Genomic DNA, 25,074 nt, shown 5'->3' on the forward strand with positions numbered 1-25,074 from the left:
AAAACTATTTTTTACTGGAAATAGATTATTTTTCTGAGTTTGGGAGCGTTCGTTTCGATTAAATCCAATAAACGGTTCAATTAATATGAATAATTCAACTATTATTCAAAATAATTAATTATTCAAATTAATTAAACATCAAATATATTTTTAAATAATTATTTATGAAAAATTAGAATTAAAAATAATTTTTCCATAATTTTTGGAATTAAAATAAATTTAAAACAAATTATCTAAATACACTGATTAATTATCAAAATAATTAATCAATTTAAATAAATAATAAATAAATAATAAAAAATAAACAAATAAATAAATAAATAATTTTTGAATTATGGAAATTTAGATTTATTTAAAAAATAAATCAATTAATTAAATTAATTAATCAATTTATTTAAATAAATAAAACTGATTTTTAGAATTTATAAAAATAAAAATAAAAATAAAATCCAAAAAGAGGTTTTAAAAATAGGAATTGGGTTTTTCAGATCAAAATCGGTTTGGAAACCGGGTTCTAAAGAACACAATCGGGTCGGGAATGATAGCCTGACCCGTCGGATTATTCTCAGAATCCAGTGGCCAACCGAACATCCGACGACCACGATTCAAGCCAAAATCAGTACCGTTTCACCTGATTTTTTGCGGGTTTTCAATCCTAATCAACATCCTAAACACATATCAACCACTAATCGACCATAACAACCCCTGCATCTCATTTTCCGGCCAAAATCAACTCAACTCTGGCCAAACTTCGATTTGGCTCAACTGTACAAGAAATCATGAGTTTAATATGTCAAAATAAAGATAAATACATGTAACACCCCCAAATCCGGGGTCGGGGATTCGAGTTGTCACGAGTTCCATTTCCCTTAATAATACTTAATCTTAACAATCAACCAACTATTGCGTACTGTGACCCCACAATATACACACACACACACACCACAAGTTATAGTCTCAGAGATGAATACCAAAAATAACACAAGTCATTTTATTCCACAATTATAAGTCATTACACCTCAAAAGGGTTTCTGAATAAATTTACATATTCCTTGCCATTATTAAAATTCATAATATACATAAGTCTGGTATATCAATAGTTGAAAGCCTAGCCTATTGGTAGTTCCTACCTCAGCTACAACGACATCATAGCCTACAGGAAACTGCGGAACGTTTCCTATCCGCTCTCGAATTGGGAGCTTGGTCCTGTTCATCTTGTCTATCTGTTGTTGTGTGATGAAAGAAGAAAGCAAGGGTGAGCAACAAGCCCACCGAAATAATATGTATAATGATTAAAAATATATAAGCATTCTCATAGTACTCATGAAAGTCTTGGTTAAGCAGATATGAACCAAGTTTGATATCTTAACGCGACCAAGTCGCAAAATATTCAGTATATATGTATATATATACTTTTCAAATCTTGGAAGTCCTCTTCCATGCATAATATACACAAAGTTCCAGTTTATAACTGTATAAAAATATCGTTGCAAGGTGATCTCATATATCTAACCTCGTCTCAACATTTTTGTGAAAATCTTTATCATGCATAAGATAATCATTAACCAGATATAAGTTGAAAAGATGAAGTTACAAGATACTCCAATATACTTATATCTTTTCCGAATACTACTTGAACTACCACCGTTTAAGGTATAATCAGTTTCAAAAGTTCATCACATAGATGAGACTACAAGATAAGATTTGAATAGATTCAATCTTTGAAATATCATTCAAAATATAAAAATGAGTTTTGGGAGCCGCCCTAACTTTTAAAAATCATTTTGAAGACTCGAAAACATTTTTAAGAATGTTTGGAGTAATGCTGATTTAATGAAATAAATCAGTCCCGATATATTAGAAAATATCTGAATATTATTATTTAAATAATATTCCCATAAGGATAAACTTTATAAAAAAAATAATTGAAGTAGAAGTTTTAAAACTCATACTTGAAATGAATAATAAATAACCAAATATATACTTATGCGAAAGTACGATCTTTATTTGAATAATCGAAAATAAGTTTGATTATCGAAACATTATTCTTTAATAAAATAAAGAATATTATTTAATAAATAAGCGGAGTCATAAGTCCACGAATGAATATTTAAAATAATATTCATTAAATAAATTAAACAGAGTCATAAGTCCTCGAATGAAAATTCAACTAATAATATTCATTAAATAAAATAAACGGAGTCATAAGTCCTCGAATGAATATTCAACTAATATTCATTAAATAAAATAAACGGAGTCATAAGTCCTCAAATGAATATTCAACTAATAATATTCATTAAATAAAATAAACAGAGTCATAAGTCCTCGAATGAATATTCAACTAAAATTCATCATTTAAAATAAAGTTATCGAATAAACCTTATTCGATTAATAGTTTTGAAAACTATATCTATATATATATATAAATATATATATAATATACTCGGGAACATCGACTTCTGGTTTAGAAAATGTTCACCTTTGGGTCCCCTATACTGAGGGTATACGCAACTACTGCTTATCTCTAGCATAGGTATTATGCAACTTATAAGCTTTTGAATCAACAATTAGATATCAAGATTACAAAACAGGCATGCATATAAATATCATATCACATGCTCCAATATATCGCAAGACTTTGCTAATAATAATCATGCACTTATCACAAGATAATGCATATACATATATACATCACAACAACAGTATAACGGCTAGAAAACTTGCCTGAGTGCTCCCGGATAGACTTAAGCTTAGAGTGGGTCCAATAACCTATGAACAACAACATAAGTCGGAATTAGACCCCGGTTGCTTAAGAAACTAGACTTTAACCAATTGAACCCTATCATTCGCTTATGGTCACTTCTACGCTTAACGAATCACATAAGTCGTTTGAGTACCCTCGGCTCCACTATTTTTAATAAATTAACCATTAAGAATTTTAAGGCGATTCTTTCGCGAGTACCCTACCAACTGCCTAATCCACTTTAAATAATTGTTTCATATCCAATTAGTCATTTAAGGGCCTTAATCAAGGTTTTAAAGTAAGGCGAGGGGTAATGGTTCGTTCGCGAAACGATGTTACTTAAAACGGTCGTTTCTCCTAAACCGTACATCGGAACCAAGTGATCCATATATCAAAACGAAGCTTACGACACGCTCTAGATAAAATGGCAATGTTACAGATTGTTTATTGAGTTTTCTGTCCTAAACACTAAGAACAAGCAGTTGAATAAAAATGGGCATTACGACGGTTATATTTACGAGTTTTCCAAGTTTCTCACTACACCAAAACCTCACCAAACAACCCACAATCATTAACACATAAAACCCTCAACTAACTAATACTATACCAGTCCTTATTCTTCAAATTCTTCATCTCAACCAACCACAATCAAGTTTTATTAACTTTAACAAGATTCGTTCACCAAATCACTCCAAATCCAAATCAAACTACTAATAATCAAAGGTCATGCTTCTCATTTAGAAAACCAACCATCAAAATCATTAATAATCAAATTAAAGGATAGGGTTTGAAGTTTATACCTTCCTTGGGAGGTGTTAAGTTGCTAGGAAGCCTTAGGGAGCCTCCTATAAGCTTGATCTTTCCAAAGAAATCAAGAACACAAAGTTAGGCTTTGAAGTTTCTAAAAGTCCGATCGAAAGAACTGTAAAAATGATGGCCTTACATTGCTTATTTAGACGAGATTTGTGAACAAGATTTGTAGGCCATCTCAATACCTTTCCAACGAGCTATAGAACACAACATTTGAGTGAGAAATTAAGGAGATACAGCAGTTTTAATGTGCTGGTTCTGTTTTGGCCGAGAGCAATGGAAATGGGGGAGGAAGATGAGAGCTTGTGTTGACTTGAACTTGTGATGGAAATGAAATGATTTTAGGATATTTACTTGACTAGTTGTTTTGTTTAAATTAGTGGAAAGTGACATAAGCATGGTGATGTCATCAAGCTTACATAATCCTTCCCACTTGTCTCATCCTTATCGTGGAAGCATCTTTTTAAGCTTAATCCTTATATTAAGATGTTAACTAAGTGCATTAATCTTGCACTAATTGACCCTCCTCCTTGCCTCTTGCATTACTTAGTCATTTAATTATTTTACGACTCGTTTATTATTCATTCTCGTTGATCGTTTGAGGGATCATATCCGGGATCTCATTACTTGGGTTCCCCTAAACCTTTCTCAATATTTCATATTCCTTTTATGGTCCTCACTTATAATTTTTGAATTTAAATCCTTTTAATCATGTTACCTTATACTCAATTCTTTCGGTATCTGGTGGATTTTCCGGAAAAATCAAAGTGTTCGAATTTGGATTCTGACGATCTTTACATACACTTATATACCATATGGAGTACTAATAAGATCTCAGAATATCAATAAAAGAACTCCTACATAGCGTGGTCTGATAATTTTCCTTAATCGGCATCATCAGCAAAAGTTATTATTCATCCGTGTTTCAAAAATTCCAAAAATTGGGATTATTACAGTCTCCCTTCCTTAAACGGATTCCGTCCCGGAATCAGATAGAAAAATGAATAGGGATACTTTCTTAGCATTGCACTTTCTAACTCTCAAGTCAATTTTCCCACATTGTGGTTCTACCACCAACTCTGACTAGTTTGATAACCCTTCTCCTAAGCACTTGTTCCTTTTCAATCTATAACCTTTCCTGGTTGCTCCATATAGGTTACGTCTGGTTGCATGTCTATGCGCTCATACGCCCCTATTTGTCTGGCATCCGAATTACACTTTCTTAACATTGATACGTGGAACACGTTATGAACGTACTACATGTTCGGGGGTAGGGCTAGCTCATATGCTAACTTCCCAATTCGTCTTAATATATCCAAGGGTCTAACAAATTATAGACTTAGCTTTCCTTTATTTCCGAACCTCATCAATCCTTTCCAAGGGATACCTTTAACATCACTAGGTCCCCTATTTCATAATACTCTTTGTCCTTTCGAGTCAAATCAGCATACCTCTTATGTCCATCTTGGGCTACTACCAGCCGTCCTCTGATTAGATCTACTATATCCCTGGTCCTTTGGACTACTGCTGGTCCGAGCATCTTGCGCTCTACAACTTCATCCTAACATAAGGGAGATCAACATTGTCTTCCCTCAAGGATCTCATAAGGCGACATCTCGATAATGACATATGATCTATTGTCGTAAGAAAACTCAATCTGTGTTAAGTGATCATTCCAATTTTTTCCAAGTCTATCGCACAGACTCTCATCATAGCTTCTTGCGCTACAAGTTTTGCTTCTCAATACCCATTCTTTTCCAGTTCGTAGTCATTACTATCTTCCGTACATAATACTATACTGGTTACAGTTTTGCTCGTTAGCATTCTATAATCTTTTAATAATTGTGTCAACCTTAGTATCATGAACGCGTTAGATTCGGAATACCACCATACTGATACTACTTACTTTCTAGCTGCTTCCATCTTCGAAAGCTTGATCCATCGTATATAAGTAAAAGATTTTATTGAGAGATCACTATGATCATGAACACTTGTTACATTGCATAGTTACTACAGAAGGTGGCCAGCCTTTAGTACTTGACAAGCAATTAAACAATAGATGGTATACTACTAGGATTCTATCACACAGATAGATAGTCATTCGACAATACCTCCCCTTCTGGAAGGGTTATTCTTCTCAGCTTACATGAAATGAAAAGAACGAACTGAAGAGAATTTTATATATGTAAAAAAATACTGCCATAAAATATCTGGCTTGAAATCTACCTCTGAACTATAGAGGTTTGTCATAGGAGAACAAATCATACACGTATATATATCAACATCAAGTATTATAGCATCGTATTTCACATGCCTAAATATTTTTTCTATTCCGTCTGTTATTCTATGGACCCATACTCTTGCTCGAGCTTATACATAATCACCTTTGAAACTCCCTCGACATCGAAAATCGATTCTGGAATTTCATTCTAGACATCATCATTACCAGAATTACATGCTTGCACCGCAACCTTCCTCGTATAGTAATACGACTCTCTATTGATAAGAAGGAATAAATATTCAATTGGTAGATAATCGACTTAATTAGTCTATCAATGATGACTTATGCATCACTACGATCCGATTAGGGGTACTCAATCTCAACATCCATTACAATACAACTCTCACGGTTGTAATCGGCTCATTATTCAAAGAATCGTTGATGCATTACCATAGTCCACAACTGACCTACTGTAGTCATTCATTTTCCTCAAAATCTTAATAGCTAACCATACAGAGTCCATACATATCATATCGAATCCTTCCAAGGAGGTAACATAATCACCATTCATGATTCATGAAGAACACTCCTGATCCTGACGTACATACATGACATGAAGCAGATAAAATTGTAGAAGAGTTTCAATGAAAGCAACGATAGCAAGCTAATACCATTATTAACCATATTTCTTTATTAGGAGATATGAAGCTCAAAGGTTCATTTAGTCCTTTCATAACATGGTCCTGGCTTATTCTCTAGATAGGACCTTCTAAGATATGTAGCCCGCTCACAATGATAACGTGAATTAAATCTTTACCAAACTATAATTACGGTTGAGTATCGCACAATTATCAGAAGGAATGTCAATCTTTCACACCATAATACAACCTTCACGGCTTTAACCCTCATCACTGTATTCCTCTGGCACGAGTGCCTATGATTGCTCTCTTACACTTAAAGTGTCGGCCACCTCTTTGACCTTTCCTGATAGTAAAATTTCCTTACAATCAATGTCATTTTTTTAACCACCTCCAAATAAATTTTCTACCTCATTTCAATCACTGCTTATGTGAAAATGCTTTTCTTAAGTCCTGGTGAGAAGAAAAAAAATCACCATTTTTTTCCATAAGTCATTGCCTTAGTCTTTAGATGTGAACATTGCCACGACTGACTCTCAATCATACTTAGGACGTCTCTTATCTTGGGTCCTTCTTGTTTTCACCAATCTCGACCCTCATTGGGTCGATCTATACTTTCTTATGGTTCAACACGTGCCCCACCTAGAATTATTATAATTACGTCATATTTCCTTTATCAAAATTTCTATTCTTGAGAACTTTGAATATTACATTTTCTCCTTGTAAGACCTCTAAGGTTATCCTTGAATTGTTCCTCCTGTATTCCCTAGATACAGGGCATATCAAAATACCATTTACTAATACTAGAACCATTGTCTATGTACTTCTAAAAATTTTCTCTACTGATCTTTAAAGGTTGTTGTTACCATAATCCTTTTTAATTTATACTGCCAAAACTCATGATGTCCCTATTAAGGGTGAAATGCCAACCTTTATGCATTCCCCTAGGATTCATCTCAAGTAATCGAGGTTCTATCCTTAATTCCACCTTTAAAAAGGTACATGCATCCTTCCATGGATAGATCAAGTCATATATCCTTGATAGATTATCTTATTCAATTATTCCCACCTCGATAGTCTATACCTAATTTCACAATAGCATCCTTATTCAAAATGAGGTCAATCAATATGGCCTCCAAAAGATAACAAAGTTTATCCACTTTTCTTTCCTGATTTGGTAATGATCATATGGATGTTCTGGAAGATATTGGTCGTGTTCAACGTGAACTTCTTCTTAATAAATCCTTATTTACTTTTGTTGTTTATCTCAACAGTCATCTCAATGTTGGGATATCTTTCATACCTGGTGTCTCCCTTTCTGGGTATCATGCCCCCGGTCTTTCACTTCACATTCTTGAAGGTCACTTCCTTCATCCAATTTTCCTAATTTCTTACTTTCTTGTCTCCTCAGTCTATCCGCGTCTCATTGTTTATCCTTCGAACTATCTCAAGGTTTCCTCGAATCCTCCCAACTTAAAGGGGGTACAATATATATATCTCTTATGCCTTTAACCATCAACTTTAACTCATGGTGAATCACCCTTATCCTGATGATTACATACTTTTCTATTTCTATTGCTACGAGTCTTTAGGGTTTCCTCATACCCAACTCCCTTATAATTCCTCAAACTTTATTGTCTTTACTTTCCTTTCCACTTCAGTTTCTTTTATTTTTGTTTCTATAACAACTAATTCATGAACCAACACCACATAAGCATTGATTTCAAACATCCTGTCATTCTGGATTCGTGTCCTTCAGACGAACTTTGATGACTTTCACAACCTAGATTCATGATTCATCATACTTGCCCGCCTTTGTTCTGGCTCTAAAGCTTTTACACTATCTCTATAACCTTGGGAAGTACTTTCCCGAAAACAATTGACTAAACTTTAATCGTTTTATTATAATCTCTGGCCCCATGTCTTTCTTCGCCTTTCATGAGCGGGTGGCCTCTCTCTTAGGAAGGTAAGTGACAAAAACAGTCTTTTGAGCTTCATCAATCATTTAGAATATAAAATCATTCCTCTATTTCCTTTAGCCAGGCTCTTGCCTCGGCTAGGTCAGCTTGTTCCTTGGAACTCTGAGAGCTTAGCGACTTAAAGGTCCTGAAAGAATTTCCCACCGTATTGTTTCCTCAGGGTGGTGTTTGGGAATAAAAGTATAATTTTTGTTTAGGCAGGTCCATGAATTGCCCCATAGGAGTACCGTCCTGCTTCTCCCTATCTTGCTCGACTTCTATTTTCTCAATACGAAATGTTTTCTCATCCTCCCCATAATCGGGGTCATCCTACATGTTTTTAAATCCTCATTTTTCACTTTATTATGTTATGGGTTCCTTCTATCTTGATGGCGTCCTCCATGACTATCACATTCAGGGTTTGCCCTAAATCTTATTCCTCGAACTATGACTTTCATCTAAGATCCAGTCCTTAAGCTCTTGAACATTTGGAACCCAAATTCTGTAGGGATACCTCATTATTCCCTTATCATCTTTCTAGGTATTAATCTCTTCCCCGATCATTGGTTCTCTGCCTCTATTCATCACTTTTTCTTGGCACAATATGATCTTCTCCAATAATTCGGGCTGTATTGCAATCTCAAACAGCTTTTCGGTACCAACTCCGATTACCTTCACTTCTATTTCCATTTTCTCAAAATCTCTTATCAACTCTCCCAAAGACATTTTCATCTTGAGTCTCTCCTTTATACTAAGGGAATTTAGCCACCATTTTGACTTTCCCTGGATGATAAAAAATCTCATAATCGTAATCCTTGATTAGCTCTAACCACCTCTTCTGGCGCATGTTGAGCTCTTTCTGCGTGAAAATGCACTAGAGCACTTATGGCTTATGTAAATCTCGCACTTCTCTCCATACAAGTAGTGCATCCAATCTTTAGGGAAAAACTATTGCCACGAGCCAAAGCTCATGGGTGGGGACATCGAATTTTATATTCCCTTAATTTCCTTGATGCGTACGCGATTACCTTGTTGTGCTGTATAAGAAGCACCCTAAATCCTTATGCGAAGCGTCACTACACATCACAAAATCTCCTTTTCCATCCGGCAACGCCAAAATAGGGGCCGTCACGAACCTTCACTTTAGTTCTTAAAAGCTGTTCTCGCATTTCTCTATCCATTCGAACCTCTTAGTCTTACAAGTAAGCCGTGTTAAAGGAGCTACTATCTTTACAAACTTGAACGAACCTCCGGTATTGACTGACCAATCCTACCTCTAGTAGTCGACCTAACCATGGTCATCAATTCATCAGTGGTCCTTTATTCATTCTTGTCAGGATCCTCCATGGGATCCTCCTCAGCAACTATCCCTTCTAGGACAACATCCTGAATCGCTACATTCTCAATATGAACATCATCCGGTCCCTTATTAGGACGCTCTATCGGATGCACAATCTGATCTCCAATAAGTAATAAAACATCATTGCACTGTAGCTCCTCAACCTCAGGGTTCAGAGTCCCGCTACCATATACGATAACGAACTACGCTCCTATCACGATATTTATAAGGGTTCCCATAAGGGTTTTAACTGTCACTACTACGTTAGGTAGTCCGACTATGAACTTGGCAAGAGTTCTTATTATCTTAGTGAACTTATTATTTTAACGTCATATCATCTCTTAGGTTTATAACGCTTAGCTCTGATACCATTTCTGTAACACCCCCAAATCCGGGGTCGGGGATTCGAGTTGTCACGAGTTCCATTTTCCATAATAATACTTAATCTTAACAATCAACCAACTACTGCGTACTGTGACCCCACAATATACACACACACAGCATAAAATTCGAGTTGTCACGAGTTCCATTTTCCATAATAATACTTATAGTCTCATAGATGAATACCAAAAATAACACAAGTCATTTTATTCCACAATTATAAGTCATTACACCTCAAAAGGGTTTCTGAATAAATTTACATATTCCTTGCCATTATTAAAATTCATAATATACATAAGTCTGGTACATCAATAGTTGAAAGCCTGGCCTATTAGTAGTTCCTACCTCAGCTACAACGGGATCAACGCCTACAGGAAACTGCAGAACGTTTCCTATCCACTCTCGAATTGGGAGCTTGGTCCTGTTCATCTTGTCTATCTGTTGTTGTGTGATGAAAGAAGAAAGCAAGGGTGAGCAACAAGCCCACCGAAATAATATGTATAATGATTAACAATATATAAGCATTCTCATAGTACTCATGAAAGTCTTGGTTAAGCAGATATGAACCAAGTTTGATATCTTAACGCGACCAAGTCGCAAAATATTCAGTATATATGTATATATATATACTTTTCAAAATCTTGGAAGTCCTCTTCCATGCATAATATACACAGAGTTCCAGTTTATAACTGTATAAAAATATCGTTGCAAGGTGATCTCATATATCTAACCTCGTCTCAACGTTTTTGTGAAAATCTTTGTCATGCATAAGATAATCATTAACCAGATATAAGTTGAAAAGATGAAGTTACAAGATACTCCAATATACTTATATCTTTTCCGAATACTACTTGAACTACCACCGTTCAAGGTATAATCAGTTTCAAAAGTTCATCACATAGATGAGACTACAAGATAAGATTTGAATAGATTCAATCTTTGAAATATCATTCAAAAGAAATGAAGTTACGAGATACTTCATTAAGTACCGATATATATATATATCCATATATATCTCTCATACATTTCCTGAAAACCTCTGTCATATAAAGTATGAACATAGTTGTAATATCCAATGAATTTGGAAAGAAAAGAATTTTGGCATAAACCTGATATCTTGCTGATCAGGCAAAGATACCAATAAGTAACCTTTTCTACTAGTAGATGGATGAATCCCCCACCGGTCATCACCCTGGCCGCATTAGGACCTTGTGCTGGACCGCCACCCGGCCTCTTACGCGTTGATGGACTGCCACCCAGCCACTTACACTTTGATAGACCGTACCCCGGCCTGTCGCTTATGCCGACTCAATTAGATGGGCTTATTTCCCGAACATTGGGCAAGTAATCAAATTGTTTTCTCAAAACAGCAACCTCGTTGCGAATGTAAAATACACCACAGAGCCGGATCCCTCAGATTTTGAGCGAGTATTTAAATCCCCTTCGAAAGGAGGATCTTAAATATAAAAATGTGTTTTGGGATCCGCCCTAACTTTTAAAAATCATTTTGAAGACTCGAAAACATTTTTAAGAATGTTTGGAGTAATGCTGATTTAATGAAATAAATCAGTCCCAATATATTAGAAAATATCTGAATATTATTATTTAAATAAACCAGTCCCAATATATTAGAAAATATCTTAATATTCCCATAAGGATAAACTCATACTTGAAATGAATAATAAATAACCAAAGATATACTTATGCGAAAGTACGATCTTTATTTGAATAATCGAAAATAAGTTTGATTATCGAAATATTATTCTTTAATAAAATAAAGAATATTATTTAATAAATAGGCGGAGTCATAAGTCCATGAATGAATATTCAAAATAATATTCATTAAATAAAATAAACGGAGTCATAAGTCCTCGAATGAATATTCAACTAATAATATTCATTAAATAAAATAAACGGAATCATAAGTCCTCGAATGAATATTCAACTAATATTCATTAAATAAAATAAATGGAGTCATAAGTCCTCGAATGAATATTCAATTAATAATATTCATTAAATAAAATAAACAGAGTCATAAGTCCTCGAATTAATATTCAACTAAAATTCATCATTTAAAATAAAGTTATCGAATAAACCTTATTCGATTAATAGTTTTGAAAACTATATCTATATATATATATAAATATATATATAATATACTCGGGAACATCGACTTCCGGTTTAGAAAATGTTCACCTTTGGGTCCCCTATACTGAGGGTATACGCAACTACTGCTTATCTCTAGCATAGGTATTATGCAACTTATAAGCTTTTGAATCAACAATTAGATATCAAGATTACAAAACAGGCATTCATATAAATATCATATCACATGCTCCAATATATCGCAAGACTTTGCTAATAATAATCATGCACTTATCACAAGATAATGCATATACATATATACATCACAACAATAGTATAACGGCTAGAAAACTTGCCTAAGTGCTCCCAGATAGACTTAAGCTTAGAGTGGGTCCGATAACCTATGAACAATAACATAAGTTGGAATTAGACCCCGATTGCTTAAGAAACTAGACTTTAACCAATTGAACCCTATCGTTCGCTTATGGTCACTTCTACGCTTAATGAATCACATAAGTCGTTCGAGTACCCTCGGCTCCACCATTTTTAATAAATTAACCATTAAGAATTTTAAGGAGATTCTTTCGCGAGTACCCTACCAACTGCCTAATCCACTTTACATAATTGTTTCATACTCCAATTAGTCATTTAAGGGCCTTAACAAGGTTTTAAAGTAAGGCGAGGGGTAATGGTTCATTCGCGAAACGACGTTACTTAAAACGGTCGTTTCTCCTAAACCGTACATCGGAACCAAGTGATCCACATATCAAAACGAAGCTTACGACACGTTCTAGCTAAACATGGCAATGTTACAGATTGTTTATTGAGTTTTCTGTCCTAAATACTAAGAACAAGCAGTTGAATAAAAATGGGCATTACGACGGTTATATTTACGAGTTTTCCAAGTTTCTCACTACACCAAAACCTCACCAAAAAACCCACAATCATTAACACATCAAAACATCAACTAAATAATACTATACCAGTCCTTATTCTTCAAATTCTTCATCTCAACCAACCACAATCAAGTTTTATTAACTATAACAAGATTCATTCACCAAATCACTCCAAATCCAAATCAAACTACTAATAATCAAAGGTCATGCTTCTCATTTAGAACACCAACCATCAAAATCATTAATAATCAAAGTAAAGGACAGGGTTTGAAGTTTATACCTTCCTTGGGAGGTGTTAAGTTGCTAGGAAGCCTTAGGAAGCCTCCTACAAGCTTGATCTTTCCAAAGAAATCAAGAAAACAAAGTTAGGCTTTGAAGTTTCTAAAAGTCCGATTGAAAGAACTGTAAAAATGATGGCCTTACCATGCTTATTTAGAAGAGACTTGTGAATAAGAGTTGTAGGCCATCTCAATACCTTTCCAACGAGCTATAGAACACAATAGTTGAGTGAGAAATTAAGGAGATACAGCAGTTTTAATGTGTTGGTTCTGTTTTGGCCGAGAGCAATGGAAATGGGGGAGGAAGATGAGAGCTTGTGTTGACTTGAACTTGTGGTGGAAATGAAATGATTTTAGGATATTTACTTGACTAGTTGTTTTGTTTAAATTAGTGGAAAGTGACATAAGCATGATGATGTCATCAAGCTTACATAATCCTTGCCACTTGTCTCATCCTTATGGTGGAAGCATCTTTTTAAGCTTAATCCTTATATTAAGATGTTAACTAAGTGCATTAATCTTGCACTAATTGACCCTCCTCCTTGCCTCTTGCATTACTTAGTCGTTTAATTATTTTACGACTCATTTATTATTCATTCTCGTTGATCTTTTGAGGGATCATATCCGGGATCTCATTACTTGGGTTCCCCTAAACCTTTCTCAATATTTCATATTCCTTTTATGGTCCTCTCTTATAATCCTTAAATTTAAATCCTTTTAATCATGTTACCTTATACTCAATTCTTTCGGTATCTGGTGGATTTTCGGGAAAAATCAAAGTGTTCGAATTTGGATTCTGACGATCTTTACATACACTTATATACCATATGAAGTACTAATAAGATCTCAGAATATCAATAAAAGAACTCCTACATAGCGTGGTCTGATAATTTTCCTTAATCAGCATCATCAGCAAAAGTTACTATTCATCCGTGTTTCAAAAATTCCAAAAATTGGGATTATTACATTACATGTAGAATCTAACCCCTATGCTCAAACATATCTCATGTTCTTCAAAATCCAAAAACAATCAATTGAAAAATAGGCATAAACCCTAGAAATCGAATCATACTTTTCATGAATCGTATGATGCTATTGATATCTTAAATCGACTGTACTCATCAAAAGGAAGCTAAATCAAACATCAAAAACATTCAATAACCCCTAGAACTAAAGGCCCTAATTTCAGTTATAAACCTTAAAATCGAAATTGAAAATACAAGAATCAAATTATGAATCTGAAACCCTAACCGAATTCTTGATCCGAATCCGAAACCCTAACCCGAATTTCAGAGAATTTTGGTATTTTTGTTGATTTTAATGATTTTTTATAATTAATTAATAATAATTGGACTATTTATAATTACAAAATAATACTCTTAACTAAAATTAAGGCCGTAATTATATCTCTAATTAAAATTAATTGGCCCTTAATTAATAATGTATGGAGAATAATTTTTATTTTTTTTAATATTAATTAAATATAAAATATATGCCAAATTTCCCAAAAATTGTGAATAATTCAAAAATGAAAACAAATGAAATATTTGAAAGTCCTGTAATTTTATAAAAATAAAAATATGATTTTTGTGGGGTTTTAGCACCTGTAGGGGCCCGGAAAAGTCATTTTTCGCGACATGAGAAATTTTCTAAATTAATTGGATGTTTAGAGTATCGATATGGTATATGCCATACTAGGAAAAATAAGGCCAAATATTTTATATGAAATATCAGCTATTAAAACAAAGTTTGGCCATATAACTTTTGATATAAAAGCATTCAACACAAAATAAATGTTAGTCCCTTAACAATATAGCAAGAATTGCAGAAGGAGGGTTGAATGGAATTCTTGAACCTTTTTCTTGAAATAAAAATGTTCAACTCGATTATGGATATATTTGTTTTGATTAGCACAATGCGGAATGTAAACTTGAATGAATCAAAACATAAGTAATTAAAAACAAGAGTCTTTAAAAACTTTCTGGTGGATTTAAACAATTCCACCAGAGATATATTTAATATATCGAGAGGACTCTGTGTGCAGAAATGCTCACACCTGCTTACAAAATAGAACTGCTAAAAACACAGGAAATGCTAAAGATAGTGCTTACAAAGATTTCTCTGTTGTTGTTTCTTAGCTATCTCAGTTATTTTTCTATTTACTACTCTCTTGGTTTATATATTACCAAGATTACAAAGTCAAAAGAACTGAACAAATATAAAATCTAACAGTCTTGATCTTTGCTGCTTTTTGTCCTCTATTACCCAGTTAATGGGCTTCCACAGTGTACTTGTATCCAACTCAACGGCTGTGTGTCAGCTTTCACTGTTCAACTGATGTTTAAATCTTGATATGATCATCTGTCGACTTTCCGATCATCCGTCGATGACTTAATTGATCATCCGTCGACTGCTATGTTAAACATCCGTTGATAGTCATTTGATCATCCGTCGAAGCTTTGTTAAGCATCCGTTGGTAGCTATTTTGGTCATCCGTCGAAGCTTTATTAATCATCCGTTGGTAGCCATTTTGGCACTTGACTTCACTTCACTTATACAGAATTACAAGACATTGCTTATGTACAGTTAATCAACCTATTCTACATATCTAGTTAAAGTCAAAATGATCAATTATTCTATACAAAGGTGCATACAACACTGTGCTACAAACTTATTATTACATAAGCTACTCACTCGATGGATAATAAGTTAATCATCTGTCGGGACTATAATGAGTTATCCGTCGGGACTATAATTCTTATCCGTCGAGTGCTAGATTATTTCACTAAGTAAAATCTACTTAGATGTTTTGTTTAGGTAATCATCAAGTCAATATATTCACAACAATCTCCCCCAATTTATGTCTACTTGAATTGTAGCCATAAATTAAGAGATACTTGATGATAACAAAACATCCTAAACATATATTTTTAAAGATAAGTAGATAGAACTGAAAGTGCTTCAATTTAAACAAAAAGATGTGCAAGGTTTGGCTCACAGTCAGTTCAAGATGCTCCTCTAGTCTGAGCAGATTTTTCTAGTTTCTTGAAGGTCTGGATCTTCTTCCAAGCTTTCTGTTGTTTTCTTCAATTTAATTCTGGAGCTGTCTGTGGAATTCTAATTCATCAGATTCTGAGAGATCTAACATTTCTTGCATTTCCAAGAGAGTCTCATTGCTAGAGATACTCAATTGGTCTTCTAATCTGAAGAATCTTCTCACACCCTTATCATCCATGAATTCCATCAGCCAGTAGGGCCTTAGATGCACTCTTCTCCCTGTGTATGGGATGATAAGAGTTTTGGGTAGTGCATCTTTGGCTCTAACACTCCTTAGCTCTTCAATCTTCTTCAATACTAATCTTCTTGCAGTTACATTGAACCCAAAGTTTTTCTTGAAGGATGAATAGACTTTGATCAACACAGCTTGGCTTTCTTGAAGTATCCTGTGAAGAGGCCACTGAATCTCCCTTCCCCCTTTGTACTTGAACACCAACCTTTCAGGTAGGTTTCTGTATGCATCAATTGCCCTTACCTCATCCAGCTCCTCCAGATAAAGGTTTAGATCTGAGAATTCTTTGATGTCACACAAGTACAAGTAGTCTCCCCTGTTGACCTTGGGTTGAGCTTTGACTACTGACTTGGATTTGAGAGGTGACAGCTTCACTTTCTTGACTGCCCTTGATTTTTTCCTTCTTGGCTTAGTAAGAATTGGCAAGTTGAAGTCAGGAATTGGTAATTTATCCCACGCTATTGGCTCATCCTTTGGCACAATAGGCTCTCCATGTATGTTCCTGTAGGGGTCCACCACCCTTATGTCTTCAAACACCACATAGGGCTTTGATGCTTGAGTTTCAGCTTGAGTGGATTCCTTTGGAAATTGATCTTCCAATTCCTTGTCAACAACATCCAACTTTCTTTTTGTTCTTTTAGCCAATTCTTTCTTTCTTGGGGATTTCTTCTGTTCTTCAATCTTCTTCTCTGATTCAGTAGCTTGAGATGGTTGAGAGGGAATTTGTTGAGAAGAATTCACAGCCTGTAGCCGGGCCAAGATAGCAAACTGTTCTTTCTTTTGGTTAGACTTCTTTGCATCTAGAGCAGCTTGCCTCTTTTCGTGCTTCAAGCTGGCTTTTTCTTCTTCCTTTGCATGAGCAAATTGTGGATGTCCAGCTACCACACAAATTTCCTTCCCATTTCTGAATATCTTTGCAATTCTCTTTCTTGAGGCTGAATCAGCTGGATCTTTGTAGAGGAGAATAGATCATGACAGAAGCTTCTTTTCATCAGGCTTGGGTGTCTCATACACAGAATCCATAGGGTTCTTCAAAGATAACTTTGGATAGTTTGCCCTTGGTTTAAGAATTATCTCCGCCTTTGTAGTCTTGATGCAGGAAGATTGTCCTTTTTCCAGATAGTTCATGCTCATCTCATTCACATTGATTGGCTTGACATGAGAGTGATGGATGGCTGACTGATCTGGTTCCTTGACTAATTGAAACTTTTTCTGTATTTCCTCATCAATCTTTTTCCAGTTGATCAGAGTCAACTCTCCTTTATCAGCATCTTTCAAATTTGCTGCTGCTGCTTTTATAAGATCTATACCATCTCCAACTGGTGGCTTGGAGATAATAATTGAAGGTACAATTACTTTGCTGATTTGAACTAGAAGTTTCTCCCCCTCAGTTGGACATTTCTCCCCCTTACTTGATTCTCTCTCCCCCTTTTTGTTATCATCAAGTGGAGGAGTTAGGCCTTATGCTTTAGCCAGTTGCATAAGAAGATTTGTCTGAGTCTGTTGATTTTGAAGAAGTAGAGCCACTGAATTCTCAATAACCTGAACTCTGTTCTCCAGCTTGGCTATCTTCTTGTCAGAATCTGATTCTCTCCTTAATCTTAGTAATAGATCATGCATGGTACCATATGGCATTATTGAACCCAGCTTCTCAGAGTTATATGTCTTTAAGTCAGCTATCTCCTTTTTCAATTCATCCACACTGAGATTATATCTTGAGTGTTGGATCTTCATTAAATGTAAAGAGTCTAGGTGAGCTTGAAGAACAGCCTTGGTACCAGCATATGAAGCTTCCTGAAGGGCCTGCTGAATAGCTATCACTTGTTTTACCAAAGACACCTCAAATTGCCCTGGTGTAAATTCCTTTGCCCATGCCCATTCAGGTAAACCTAAAGCAGAACTTGGGCCTTCAGCTCCCCCTAAGTTCATGCTTCCATCCAAAGAACCAGAGTCATCATCATCAGAATTTACTCCAAATTCTTCAGATGGCTCTCCAGCTTGAGAAGGCATTCTGTTCACAGCAGCTTTATCTCTTTGAAGAGATTCTGTGGTGTGCACTAGATTCAAAGTCTGCTCTGCCTCCACATTGCCCTGAGCAGGCAACAGTTGATAGGCTGAAACAGGGTGAGTAAAAGTGTCAGCATCCAAGGAAATGTTATCAATTACAGCTTTGTAATGTTACTGAAATTGTCTTTCCTTTTCAGCATCATCCACAATCATTGACTCACTAGCAATGGCTGGTTCCATCCTTATTTCTCCAGTACCTGCCTTTCTCTCATATTCTCTCTTTTGTTGCATCAGGGTCTCACCCTGGCTCCCCACCCTCACACCCTCACCTTCACCTACTAAGGTGGGACTCCTCTCACTCACTTTTGCCAATCCTGAATGAATGGATTGCTGAGATTCACTCTTTTCCTCTCCTTTTGCCTGGGATCAACCCAGCCTCTCACTCAATGCACTCTCCTCTCTCAGTCCTAAGAGTGATTGTATTACCACCAAATCTTCTGCACTTGAAATTATTGAAGTTTGAAGTTGTGCAGAGACACTCGACGGATAAGTGATATCCGTCGGGTGAGTGGTAAAGCTATCTGACGGATAACTGCTGTTAAGCTTATCCGTCGGGATACAATCACTACTCGACGGATGAGCAATATCCATCGAGAGAGTAGAAATGAATGAGGTGGGATGAGAAACTATTGTTGACTCTGTGTTGATTGAAGTTATTTGAGGCACAAATGTCACAATAGAATCAGAAAGAATTGGCAAGTGAGCCAACAAATCATCTAAAAGATGATGCTCACTTGCACTAGATTTTGGCTTCCCCAACAGAGTTAAAGAAGGGGAATCAGGAATTGAAGTGTTTATCATGTCCACTTCCAGTGAGCTAGTTGGTGAGTATTGTGTTTCTGTGGCTTCTATTATGAGAGATTTTGGCTGTGACTCCACATTTATTAGAGCCACATCAATCTGAATTTGAGAAGGTGCAGGGACTGTGTCTTTAGCACCAGTTTGCACTAAGTGTGTGCGCTGTGCATCCCCAGTTGTTTTGGATTTCTTCTTTCTAGTGTAAGTTTGGTGTGAGCTTGTGTCCCTAACCCTCTTGGCCTATGCTCTTGGATGAGAGCTTTGTTCAATAGCCACATCCTTTTGGGAGGATGCAGCTAGAAGTGAGCTTTTGTCCTTTTTAAGCACTACAGTTTGTTGGGAAACTGCAGTGTGGCTAGGCTGGGATTCACTCAACTCTCCAACCTTATCCTTGGGGTTTCTTTGATGTTCACCCCTTCCCTCACCTATCTTACCCTCCTTAACACTCCCCTCTTTGACTTTGGTAGATTTTTGAACTGGTACCTTTTGAGAGATACCAGAGGGGGTTTTCTTTGATTTGGATTTAGAAATTGCAGTTGTTTTGGCAGCTTTGGTAGGCAACTATTTGGTCATTGTCACAGTTGCCATAGCTATGCCTGAAGTCAAAGAAATAGAAGAGATTGGAATAGTTGAGGGTCTGGATGAACTTACCTCACTTACCTGAGGTGTCAGCATTACAGGAAAATAGAACATTTGCACATCCTTGTGATGGTTGGTTATGTTCAAGTCTGCAATGATTCTTCTCTCTTGAACCCAACAAGCTAATTTGTTGTTTGGGTTCTCAAGTTCAATCTCTTGACAAAGATGGTTAGCCAAAAGCATAAAAAATCTAGCATAGTAAATATTCTTTCCTCTTTTGGCTAAGTCACCTAGTTTAAAACCTAACTTATACACAATAAGGTCACTGAAATTGTAATATTTGTTTGTAACTAGCATGTATAGCATGTTAAGCATGGAAATGTTCACAGAATCAAAATTACTGATTTTTCCAGAAAAGACTTTAGTTACTACATCACACAAGTAACTCCATTCCTTCCTAAGACCTAGTCTTCTAATTTCACTTAGTTTTGCAGTAGGAAGTGCATAATGAATGGAATTGAGCATATTGACAATATCAGTGTTAGTGTGTGGTGCAGTTACATTATCATCAGGAATCTTGAAACATGCTTTCATTACATCACTATTGATACAAAAATCATTACCTTTGATGGTCAGAGTGATTGTTTTGTCAGTAGAGTTGTAGATTGCTGTTGTCCACATCTCCTCAACAACTTCACAATAAATTGTGGGTGATTCCAGCATTGCAAAACTTAACTTGCAGTTTTTCACGAAGTCCATCATCTTATGATAGTCTTCAGATTGTTGAATCCCCTTATTGACCAAAGCAGTGAAGTTGTTCTTCTCATAGATGAACCCAGTCTGTGACATGATCTTTACTACGGGTGCCATTGTTAGAGAAGAAAAGCTTGAAGAGAAAGAGGATTTTTGCTTGAGAGAGAATGAAATAACACAGTTGAATTTGAGAGTGATAAAAGAAAATGATTAGAATGAAATAAGCTTTTATACTTTACTCAAAATCAACAGATAAAAATAATAAAGAGAAGTAAATTAGCCAAAAGAAATTGCCTAAAACAACCGTTTTAAAATAAACTGTAAAAATTCTACCCATTATCCGTCGTGTAATGCTTACAAACTGTAAGTATACTCGATGGATAATGTTCAGGGAATTAACGGTTAAGATTTAGACACTTCGACGGATGAGGATAAGCTGTTATCCGTCGAGCTTTAAATATTCCAGAAAAGTAATTAATTTTTATTTACCATTTGTATATCGACGGATGACTCAACTCGATGGATAATGGTCATCCGTCGAGATGCAAATTTTGACTTAGCCAAAATTTTCATCCAAGACTAAAAATTAGTTAAATTTCTGGCTACTTTTCAACTTGCAAGATATTTCAGATAAATTCAAGAGTAATTAAGCATACCTAACTCACTTACCAACCTAGAAAAGGTGGATTCATCCAGTGGCTTAGTAAAAATATCTGCAAGTTGCTTCTCACTTGGAACAAAATGTAACTCTACAGTACCATTCATTACATGTTCCCTTATGAAATGGTACTTGATGTCTATATGCTTTGTCCTTGAATGTTGCACTGGATTTTCAGTGATGGCAATTGTACTTGTGTTGTCACAGAAAATAGGATTCCTTTCAACTTGCAAACCATAGTCTAGCAATTTATTTTTCATCCATAAAATCTGTGCACAGCAACTGCCAGCAGCAATATATAGCAAGAATTGCAGAAGGGGGGTTGAATAGAATTCTTGAACCTTTTTCTTGAAATAAAAATGTTCAACTCGATTATGGATATATTTGTTTTGATTAGCACAATGCGGAATGTAAACTTGAATGAATCAAAACATAAGTAATTAATAACAAGAGTCTTTAAAAACTTTCTGGTGGATTTAAACAATTCCACCAGAGATATATTTAATATATCGAGAGGACTCTGTATGCAGAAATGCTCACAGCTGCTTACAAAATAGAACTGCTAAAAACACAGGAAATGCTAAAGATAGTGCTTACAAAGATTTCTCTGTTGTTGTTTCTTAGCTATCTCAGTTATTTTTCTATTTACTACTCTCTTGGTTTATATATTACCAAGATTACAAAGTCAAAAGAACTGAACAAATATAAAATCTAACAGTCTTGATCTTTGCTGCTTTTTGTCCTCTATTACCCAGTTAATGGGCTTCCACAGTGTACTTGTATCCAACTCAACGGCTGTGTGTCAGCTTTTACTGTTCAACTGATGTTTAAATCTTGATATGATCATCTGTCGACTTTCCGATCATCCGTCGATGACTTAATTGATCATCCGTTGACTGCTATGTTAAACATCCGTTGATAGTCATTTGATCATCCGTCGAAGCTTTGTTAAGCATCCGTTGGTAGCTATTTTGGTCATCCGTCGAAGCTTTATTAATCATCCGTTGGTAGCCATTTTGGCACTTGACTTCACTTCACTTATACAGAATTACAAGACATTGCTTATGTACAGTTAATCAACCTATTCTGCATATCTAGTTAAAGTCAAAATGATCAATTATCCTATACAAAGGTGCATACAACACTGTGCTACAAACTTATTATTACATAAGCTACTCACTCGATGGATAATAAGGTAATCATCCGTCGGGACTATAATGAGTTATCCGTCGGGACTATAATTCTTATCCGTCGAGTGCTACATTATTTCACTAAGTAAAATCTACATAGATGTTTTGTTTAGGTAATCATCAAGTACTCAACATATTCACAATAATAAATTTCCTAAAAATATCTCGAACTACGCGGAACACATACAACACATAACAACTAATATTCTACGACCAACCACGCTTAATGATATAATAAAACACATAATATACCTTTAATATAATATAAAACAGTCGTAATTTTTCAGTCATTACATCCTTCCCCCTTCAAAGGATTCTGTCATTAGAATCTCGCTAAGAAAATAAATGGGGATACTTTTCTAACATCTCACTCTCAAGCTCCCAGGTTGATTCTTCACCCATAGGATTTCTCCATAAAACTCGTACTAATGGTACAGACTTATTTCTCAATACTCTCTCCTGTCGATCTAGAATTCTTATTGGCTGCTCTACATATGACAAATCAGCTTGAATTTCTATTGGCTGATACTCTATCACATGCCTTGAATCAGGATTATATCTCTTAAGCATTGACACGTGTAACACGTTATGAATATGCTGTATATGGAGCGGTAAGGCTAACTCATATGCAACTTTTCCTACTTTCTTTAATATCTCAAATGGACCAACGTAACGCGACTTTAGTTTACCCTTCTTGCTAAATCTGATCAATCCTTTCCATGGTGATACCTTTAGTAACACAGGTTCTCCTTTCCTTTTATTCCATATCCTTTCTAGTCTGATCTGTATGTTTCTGTTGTCGGTGATGCGTTGCCTCTAGTCATTTTTGAATAAGTTCCACTTTTTCTTTAGTCTGCTGGATCAACTCTAGACCTAAAATCTTACGTTCACCAACTTCATCCCAATACACTGGAGATCTGCACTTTCTTCCGAATAAGGCTTCATAAGGTGGCATTCCAATGTTGGCATGATAGCTGTTGTTGTAAAAAAATTCCACTAACGGTAAATGTTCATTCCAATTGCCTTCAAAATCTAATGCACATACTCGTAGCATATCTTCAATTGTTTGGATTGTTCTTTCGCTTTGCCCGTCTGTTTGTGGATGATATGTGGTGCTCATATTTAACTTAGTGTCCAAGCATTCCTAAAATTGTCTCCAGAATCTCGAATTGAAACGAGGATCTCGATCAGACACGATTGATAAAGGAACTCCATGTCGCATCACAATTTCCTTAAGATATAAGTGCACTAACTTGTCGAGCGAAAACCTTTCGTTGATTGGAAGAAAATGTGTTGACTTCGTTAGTCTGTCGATAATAATCCAGACTGCATCATGGTTTGACTGGTTCTTGGAAGACCTACTATGAAATCCATCGCAAGATGTTCCCATTTCTATTCTGGAATATCCGGTGGTTATAGTAATCCACTTGGACATTGATGCTCTGCCTTGACTCGTTGACATAGATAATATTTTCTTACCCATTCAGCTATTTCCTTTTTCATGTCTAGCCACCAAAGTTTTCTTTCAGATCCCTATACATCTTTGTGCTTCCTGGATGACTAGTAAATTTTAAGCTGTGAGCGTCTCGTAAGATCTCTTCTTTTAGTTCTGCTACATTGGGTACCCAGATTCTTGAGGAAAATCTTAGAATTCCCTTGTCATCCTTCTGGGTTGTAATTTCCTCTCCTATTAAGTTGTTGCTTTCATGACTCATTATCTCCTCTTGACATCATCGAATCTTTTCCAACAACCCTGGCTGAAACGTCATTGTATAATTCATCTCAGTGGATTCTTCAGGAATACAAACCTCAATTTCTAATTTCTCAAATTCTTTGATTAACTCTTCCAAAGAAGTTAGCACATTCAGTCTTTCTTTTCGGCTTAGCACATCTCCTACAGTATTTGCCTTTCCAGGATGATAGTTGATCGACACGTCATAGTCCTTGATTAATTCTAGCCATCATTATTGTCTCATGTTGAGCTCCTTCCGCGTGAAGATATATTTCAAACTTTTGTGATCAGTGTAAATTTCACACTTTTCACCAAATAGATAATATCTCCAAAGTTTCAGTGTGAACATGATTGCAGCTAGTTCCAGGTCATGCGTCAAATATTTCCGCTCATAAGGTTACAATTTTCTAGAAGCGTATGCGATCACGTTACCATGCTGGATCAATACACATCCAAGTCCACGATAAGAAGCGTCGCTATAAATAACAAAATCTCCTTGATCATCTGGTAAAACCAATACAGGTACGTTGACCATTCGATTCTTCAATTCCTGAAAACTTTCCTCATATTTCTCATTCCATACGAATTTTTCATTCTTTCGAGTCAACTTGGTTAATGGCGTAGCTATTTTGACAAAATCTTTGACAAATCTTCGATAA

Source organism: Apium graveolens, chromosome 3 (genome assembly GCF_009905375.1).
Source record: "Apium graveolens cultivar Ventura chromosome 3, ASM990537v1, whole genome shotgun sequence".
NCBI lineage: Eukaryota > Viridiplantae > Streptophyta > Magnoliopsida > Apiales > Apiaceae > Apium > Apium graveolens.